The 8,778-nt window shown below is 38.7% G+C and overlaps 1 protein-coding gene across 1 annotated transcript in view; it reads right to left on the reverse strand.

Moving 5' to 3' along the window:
• pdcb (phosducin b) overlaps positions 1–2,572 on the reverse strand; it is a 17,266-nt gene extending 14,694 nt beyond the window's left edge. Inside the window, exon 1 of the mRNA XM_061975791.1 lies at positions 2,467–2,572. The gene's annotated coding sequence lies outside the window, so the exon portion shown is untranslated. The remainder of the gene's footprint in view (positions 1–2,466) is intronic.
• Positions 2,573–8,778: the final 6,206 nt, after the last annotated feature.

Here is an 8,778-nt window from a genome sequence, read left to right on the forward strand (position 1 = left end):
ACCTTTACTCTACATTCGTGTATCATTGAAGCAGTGGTCACCGAACTTTTTGAGCCCAAGTTCCCTGGTCTCAGCCAAAACCCAAAGCAAGAGATCCCAGGCTGAAGAAAGAGAGCGAGGCAGAGGCGTGTCGGCATGTTCAGGAGTTAAAATGCGTGCCTGCTAGCGCAGTGACTTTCAACCACTGTGCCGCGGCACACTAGTGTGCCGTGAGATACAGTCTGGTGTGCCGTGGGAGATAATCTAATTTCACCTATTTGGGGTAAAAAAATATTTTTTGCAAACCAGTAATTATAGTCTGCAAATGATGTGTTGTTGAGTGTCGGTGCTGTCTAGAGCTTGGCAGAGTAACCCTGTAATACTCTTTCATATCAGCAGGTGGCAGCAGGTAGCTAATTGCTTTGTAGATGTCGGAAACAGCGGGAGGCAGTGTGCAGGTAAAAAGGTTTCTAATGCTTAAACCAAAAATAAACAAAAGGTGAATGCCCCTAAGAAAGGGCATTGAAGCTTAGGGAAGGCCATGCAGAACGAGACTAAAACTGAACTGGCTACAAAGTAAACAAAAACAGAATGCTGGATGACAGCAAAGACTTACTGTGGAGCAAAGATGGCATCCACAATGTACATCCGTACATGACATGACAATCAACGATGTCCATGCAAAGAAGGATAAAAACAACTAAAATATCCTTGATTGCTAAAACAAAGTAGATGCGGGAAATATCACTCAAAGGAAGACATGAAACTGCTACAGAAAAATACCAAAAAAAAGAGAAAAAGCCACCAAAATTGGAGCGCAAGGCAAGAATTAAAACACTACACACAGGAAAACAGCAAAAAACTCCAAATAAGTCAGGGGGTGATGTGACAGGTGGTGACAGTACACCTACTTTGAGACAAGAGCTATATTGACGCATGGTTGGTTATGGTTTAAAGTCATATCCAACAACTGCGACAATGACTTTTTTCTGTCAACTGAGTTTCGTTGTTTAATGATTTCTGCTGGTGGTGTGCCTCCGGATTTTGTCAACACAAAAAATGTGCCTTGGCTCAAAAAAGGTTGAAAATCACTGTGCTAGCAGGTCTGTTGGTCATTCTCCGGGTGGGGGTGTCACCAATGTCATATTAATCCTTTTTTCCCCCTAATATTTTCGCGATCAACCGTTAGGGTCCCAACAATTGACTGGTTGACTGCATATTAAGGTGTTATTTCACATTCGGATCTATTACCAAACAGTGTTTATTTATGTACAGTATTTATATATTTGTAAATGCCTCCTTATCAACTCTACTCTTACACATATTTATGATATTCTTTATCATACAAAATATTTTAAATCGTTGCACATTGAACAAAGGAAGTAAATAAAGTTGTGCTTTGCAATTATTTGTTTGTATCAGATTAATCAAACTTTTAAATTGGGATTAATCAGTAATCAGTAAACTACCGGCTTGCATAATTTGAATTAACTTAAAAAATATCCCAATATATTTACACAACTTTTTGTTTTTTTTGGTTTCAGAATGTCACACACAAACTTTTTTTTAATGTTTTACTAAATATACTGTACGTAATTTATTTGCTCAAAACCTTGTATCAGTACAATTAAAGTTCCATGGGGACGTATGTTGAAGTGACATTTGCCAGTGAGCACACCAATTGGAGTCCCCTCACTCATCTTTGCACTGACGTATACGCTGACCTGACCACTGAGCGTAGAACACGTACTGTTCAAGTAACCAAAGCGCTTAATTGTGCAATTAATCTGCGTCTATACATAATTAATGCAATTATTTTTTGTGATGAGTTAACTCGTTAAGCTTGACATCCCTAAAGCATGACACGACACAAACAAATAGGATTAAACATGCTGTGCTTCTTTCTACTCCTTTTTGGACAAAGCATTTTTTGTGATGAATCGCATGATTTAACTTGTTATTTTTGACAGTGTCCTCTGCAGTGGACTTCTGTGTTTCATTAAATAGACCAAAAACAAACATCCACTGCAGGCCATATTTGAATTTCACAGATATGCTGCAGGTTTTGAGGTGTTTTTAAGTGTTTTGCATGTGAACAATTGCTTCCCATTTCCACACAAACTTGTCTTGATTAGTTCTGGCCTGAAACCCGTATGAATGTTTCGTTGTTTCATTTCCTGCAGTGCATGTTAAAAAAAAGACTGATACGCATCTTTGAGTCTGCTGATGCTATCAAGTGAGGGTTCAGCTGGGTGGACGCATGACTCTGTAGCAGAAACTCAACCGCTCTTTGTTTGTACATTTTGTGCAAAAAAAATAATCTTACACTGAATATGAGTTCCTTGAATCCTTCCGACTGATACTTTACGACTTTAAATGATAAAAATGTAACCATATCGAGTCAAAGTCAGTACGTTTAATGAGAATCAAAGATGAATAAGAAGACTTGTGTCAGGAGGTTGACCAAGAAAGTAAAAATGTTCCTACCTTTCACAATGGTATCTTGAGGTCGTGCGCGCTCGATCTCTTCACAAAGTTATCTGCTGGTGTGTGTTTTTGCATGCATGCGTAGCTGCTCTCCAGCCAATGAGCAGGGTCTAAGGGAGATTTTAAAAAAGACGCGATAGACTTAACGGAAATAGATCCTAAGAGGATTTCACTTCAGGAATTAGAAGCCTCTGGTTGGTACGGACCCCAGCAACACACAATGCAGTGACAGAAGCAAAGACACACACAGAGAGAGAAAAAAAAACAAATTTTCTTCCGATACACGACTTGGTTGGTTGGTTCAATACATAAAAGAGACTTTGTCATCGCTATATGAAGGGAGCAAGTCACAAGAGTTAAGTTGACGAGGAACTTTTCAATGAATGCCCCGTTTGTGATTCAGTTAAAATGTCTCTCAGGCAATCGAACGTTCACACGAAGTAAACACATGACAGCAAGCTTTGAAACTATAAAGCACCTCCAGCTAAAGACACTTCATCATGCGGCTTCACAGTTAACAATAATCACATTGTTTTTACATTATGATTATGACACCTAATTATATTGTTTGTGTACAATCTGTGCGACAATGTGTTAAAGGTTTAAAATAGAGATGTCCGATAATGGCTTTTTTGCCGATATCCGATATTCCGATATTGTCCAACTCTTAATTACCCATTCCGATATCAACCGATACCGATATATACAGTTAGGTCCATAAATATTTGGACATTGACACGATTTTCAGTATTCCAGCTGTGTACAACACCACAATGGATTTGAAATGAAACAATCAAGATGTGCTTTAAGTGCAGACTTTGAGCTTTCATTTGAGGGTATTTACATCTAAATCAGGTGAACGGTGTAGGAATTACAACACATTTTATATGTGCCTTCCACTTTTTAAGGGACCAAAAGTAATTGGACAAACTTAATCATAAATCAAATTGTCACTTTTTAATACTTTGTTGCAAATCTTTTGCAGTCAATGACAGCCTGAAGTGTGGAACACAGACATCACCAGACGCTGGGTTTCGTTCCTGGTGATACTCTGCCGGGCCTCTGCTGCAGCTGTCTTCATTTCCTGCTTGTTTTTTGGGCATTTTCCCTTCAGTTTTGTCTTCAGCAAGGGAAATTCATGCTCAATGGGATTCAGGTCAGGTGATTGACTTGGCCATTGCACAACATTCCACTTCTTTGCCTTAAAAAACTATTTGGTTGCTTTCGCAGTATGCTTCGGGTCATTGTCTATCTGCATTGTGAAGCACCGTCCAATGAGTTTTGAAGCATTCGGCTGAGTATGAGCAGATAATATTGCCCGAAACACTTCAGAATTCATTCTGCTGCTTTTGTCAGTAGTGGGGGGTGTATGTTGTACCGTCCCGGAAGAGTTAGTGCTGCAAGGGGTTCTGGGTATTTGTTCTGTTGTGTTTATGTTGTGTTACGGTGCAGATGTTCTCCCGAAATGTGTTTGTCATTCTTGTTTGGTGTGGGTTCACAGTGTGGCGCATATTTGTAACAGTGTTAAAGTTGTTTATACAGCCACCCTCAGTGTGACCTGTATGGCTGTTGACCAAGTATGCATTTCATTCACTTGTGTGTGTGTGAAAAGCCGTAGATATTATGTGATTGAGCCGAAACTCATAGGCAGTGCCTTTAAGGTTTATTGGCGCTCTGTACTTCTCCCTACGTCCGTATACCACTCCGTACAGCGGCGTTTTAAAAAGTCATGAATTTTACTTTTTGAAACCGATAACGATAATTTCCGATATTACATTTTAAAGCATTTATCGGCCGATAATATCGGCAGTCCGATATTATCGGACATCTCTAGTTTAAAATGATCCAAATCATGGATGAGTGTAGCACTTTCTAACGTGCAGCTGGGGGTTGGTCTTGCTTAACTTTGACATGGTCACGGGGGGAAAGAGGACTGAGTCTGCAACTTCAAGGTTGTGAGACAAGCACACCAATGCTATAAATGTCCTCTTTATTTGAAAAGGTTGGTCCGCCCACCTCCTTCCGGATGCCCATCTTAGTGGGGGCCTGCTGGGTCTAGTCCCCGCACACGGCCTTTGGCACCTGGGTGTGTCGCGTGGCATGCTGCAGTGTTCCCCATCCGCCAGCTGCTGGGATCGTGGCCGGGTTTGTCGGCGTGTGTCAGGAACTTTGGGTGCTGAACCCCAAGATGCAGTGATGGCAGGCGCAGCGCAGGAAAACATGACTTTAATGTCAAAAAGGAAATGCAGGGAAAACGAGAAGCAGGAACCAGGAAACAAGAAGCAATCATCGAGCTCTGAGTGGAGGGCGAGGCAAGCATAAATAGCAGCCAGATGATTGACAACAGGTGTGGCCAGGCTGCCATTGCCATGATTTCACCATCTACGGTCCGTAATATCATCAAAGGGTTCAGAGAATCTGGAGAAATCACTGCACGTAAGCAGTTAAGCCCGTGACCTTCGATCCCTCAGGCTGTACTGCATCAAGAAGCGACATCAGTGTGTAAAGGATATCAACACATGGGCTCAGGAACACTTCAGAAACCCACTGTCAGTAACTACAGTTGGTCGCTACATCTGTAAGTGCAAGTTAAAACTCTCCTATGCAAGGCAAAAACCGTTTATCAACAACACCCAGAAACGCCGTCGTATTATTTTGATCCATAAACACTTCGTGAGTCAGGGTGATTCTTCCAGACTACGCCTGCACCTCATGGTTCACCGGTATCCCCAAGCCACTAAAAACAAAACTGCAAACTTCCCAAAACAAGCTGGTGAGACTCCTGCTCAACCTCCCATACAGGACTCACCTAACTCAAGCCCACTTGACCAAATTGGGATGGCTTAGAGTTGAGGAAAGAGTAAACCAAATCGCAATGTGCTTGGTATTCAAATTGTCCCCAAGTACCTGTCAAACTATTTCACCAGAGTAAGTGATGCTCACAGGTACTACACGAGAGGGAGTTCCTCAGACCTCGTCCCCCCCAAATTCAAGACTCTCATGGGAAAAAATGCATTCCACTATCAACAGACCGTAAAATTCGAACTTCCCTACTAAATTTTAAAACTGCCATAAAATCATGGCTCAGCTCAACCTCTACCTGATCTGAACCTAAATTGATCCCCAGCAACTCTTTGAAGCATCAAGCAGGTTTATATGTGGTTATAGTGTATATATATTTTCTCATTCTGTTTTGCACACTCTTGGAGTCAACATGTGCATAGTCATGTACATAGTGTCATGTACATAGTGTATATACCCCCACCCATTTTTTGTATATATTGTTTTTCAAATCACCTGACATGTACACTGTGTATATGTACATAATTTATACATTTTTTAATGTAATTTTTTATATACATGTTACAGGTTATATATCTTTTATTATTGAATGTATCAAATGTGATGAATATTTAATGGACCACAATGGAAACAAGCCTTTTGGCTTTTTGTGCCATCCATTTGCCTTTTTAAAGCATTACATGGATTCAATTCTTTAAGATGTCAATAGACTTCTCAATCAATCAATCAATCAATCAATCCTAAGGTGTGAATTTCGATTAGAAACATTGACGGAAGACGCCTCGCAAAAGCAGTGCATTACAGTCATTTAAAATTGACCAATTAAAACATCCCTATAATATTGAGACATTTTCTTATGGCAAAATAATGTGCTTCAGTCAATGGATGACTGAGATGTTTCCCGAGACAACTTGAAGAATCCTCTTTGACTTTTGTCTCCCGATTTACTGCCCTTTTGTGTCCTGTATTTTATTGGCTTAAAGGATTAGTAGACTTTTTAAATGTAGGCACACGAAGGAGCCCTGCATGTCAGGCAGGGTTTCGATCATCCCACTCTCACCAAGCCTCAGTAGCTTAAAATAGAACACAGCAGATTATTTAACAGGACCGGTTCTAAAAAAAAAAAAAAAAAAGAAAGAATCTGTCATCTTATTTTAAAAGCCCTGCTTTTACTTTCACTTTCACTTCCATTGAATTATTATTATTTACTGACACTCTATGTTGGGAAAAATACTTAGTTACAAATAGTTAAGGTTACTCGTTACTTTGCCAAAGAAGTAATACAATTACAAATGGAATTACTCCTTAATAAATCTAATCCTTTAATTATATAGTGGTGCAGTCATACTTGCCAACCCTCCCGAATTTTTTTTAGAAAATTCAGCGCCTCTCCCGAAAACCTCCCGGGACAAATATTCTCCCGAAATTCTCCCGATTTTCAGCCGGGAGATTTTAGCTCCATGCGGACCTAAGTGAGGACAGCCATTTTTTTAAGACGGGAGGACAACAGGGTGACAAGAACTAAATCATCCAGACTAGAGAGAAATTGTATTATTATGTTTATCTTACCTAAAAACAAATATATTTATGAATTAAAAAAAAAAAAACTAAATACATTTTTACTATATTTTGCTAAAAACATCAAAATTAATTGTATTTTTATTTGTATTTTTTCTGACTCCTTATTACATCCAGCCATAGAATTATACATTAAAATAAACATATTGTAAATAATAACTTTTAAATGATCATAATAATTCATTTAAAATGACCATATTTAATTATTAAAATAATTGCTTGTTTATCAACAACTTTAGCATTTTATTCATTACATTTTGAAGCTCTCAGAAGCCAAGTTATGTTATATTCCTTAAGATTTATTTATGCAAGTTTGAAGTATCAATTATCTAAACACAGTTTTGTTTGCATATTTTCAGGATGTAGATATATATATATATATATATATATATATATATATATATATATATATATATATATATATATATATATATATATATATATATATATATATATGAAATACTTGACTTGGTGAATTCTAGCTGTAAATATACTCCTCCCCTCTTAACCGCGCCCCCAACCACACCCCCGCCCCACCCCCGACCACGCAAACCACCCCCCACCTCCCTGAAATCGGAGGTCTCAAGGTTGGCAAGTATGGGTGCAGTTAAGAGAGGTTTCATGAGATCAGAGTGCATAGTGACTTATAGTGTGTTCCTGTAAAAGGTGTTGCCTGTTGAGTGACGCGTGACGCCAGCGGTGAGATAGTCCAGACACATATAGTTAAAGTTAAAGTACCAATGATTGTCACACACACACTAGGTGTGGCGAAATTATTCTCTGCATTTGACCCATCACCCTTGATCACCCCCTGGGAGGTACATGAGATGTGACCAGCAACATAAGCTACTGTTAAACTAGGGGTGTAGCACCAAATTCTGGGCCACTATACACAATTCTACTAAACCCAAAACTATTGCATGAATTTGTTTGAAAGCAGCTTTTTACAACACATGTAAACACCTTAATTAGATTATTGACTTTTTGAAAGAGGATTAATATGTCTGGAGTATATCCAGATAAACCACCTAAATAATATGGTTTTGTTTTGGAAAAAAAGAAGAAGTTATTTTTACCCCAAAAAATCCATCAAATTCAATATGAAGTGGCCATAATATGAATTTAAATAATCATATCACCTGTCATTATTCACTTATATATTGTTGCAAATTTGTCACATTGTCCTTTACATTATAGGGTGTAAAGTGTAAACTATAGCTTAGCTGATACACATTATCATCAATGGATAATACATCCATCTTTATTATGATTATTATATTATTAGTGCATCTCCTGAGAGTTAAGCCCCCCGTATTTAAAAACTAGTGACACTTCTGTTTCTAATTTTACTCAAGGGTCTTTGAATGCACCACAGTTATGGGCAATAAGATGCAAACATTCCTTTTATACATATCTTTCTCATATGCTGACACTAATAGATTTATAAATGATAGATTTATTGTATTTTTATCTTTCTTCTATCATCTAATCCATGTTCCAAAATTCTGGTGCTGTGAATAAATGTTTTTTTAAAAGGTGAGCTTTGATGACTATATGATGTCTGTGTTGAGTGTCAGGTTCAAACACTGATGACATCTATTAAACAAGACAAGAAGCAAGGAATTAAAACAGAGACAGAATTAAATTTGGCTCAATTGAGGAGAGCGCGTCTGGGCTTTACTCTTGAACAGTCTCCATCACGCTCTGGCGAAAGATTGTACGCCTCCTCTTTTATTTGGACTTTCCCTGATTACATGGCAACAGCTGTTTCTAAGGTGCGGCGGTAGTAAACAGCCATCGCCTTTGGTTACAGAACAGTTCAAAGAAAAGGTTGTAAAACAGTTCAAAGAACAGGTCCCTGGAGGGGAGTCGGGTCCTGCTTCCTCTTCGCTTTGTAGTTCTCGGGTCAAAACAATATCTTTCTGTTGATTA

Source organism: Nerophis lumbriciformis, linkage group LG14, assembly GCF_033978685.3.
Source record: "Nerophis lumbriciformis linkage group LG14, RoL_Nlum_v2.1, whole genome shotgun sequence".
NCBI lineage: Eukaryota > Metazoa > Chordata > Actinopteri > Syngnathiformes > Syngnathidae > Nerophis > Nerophis lumbriciformis.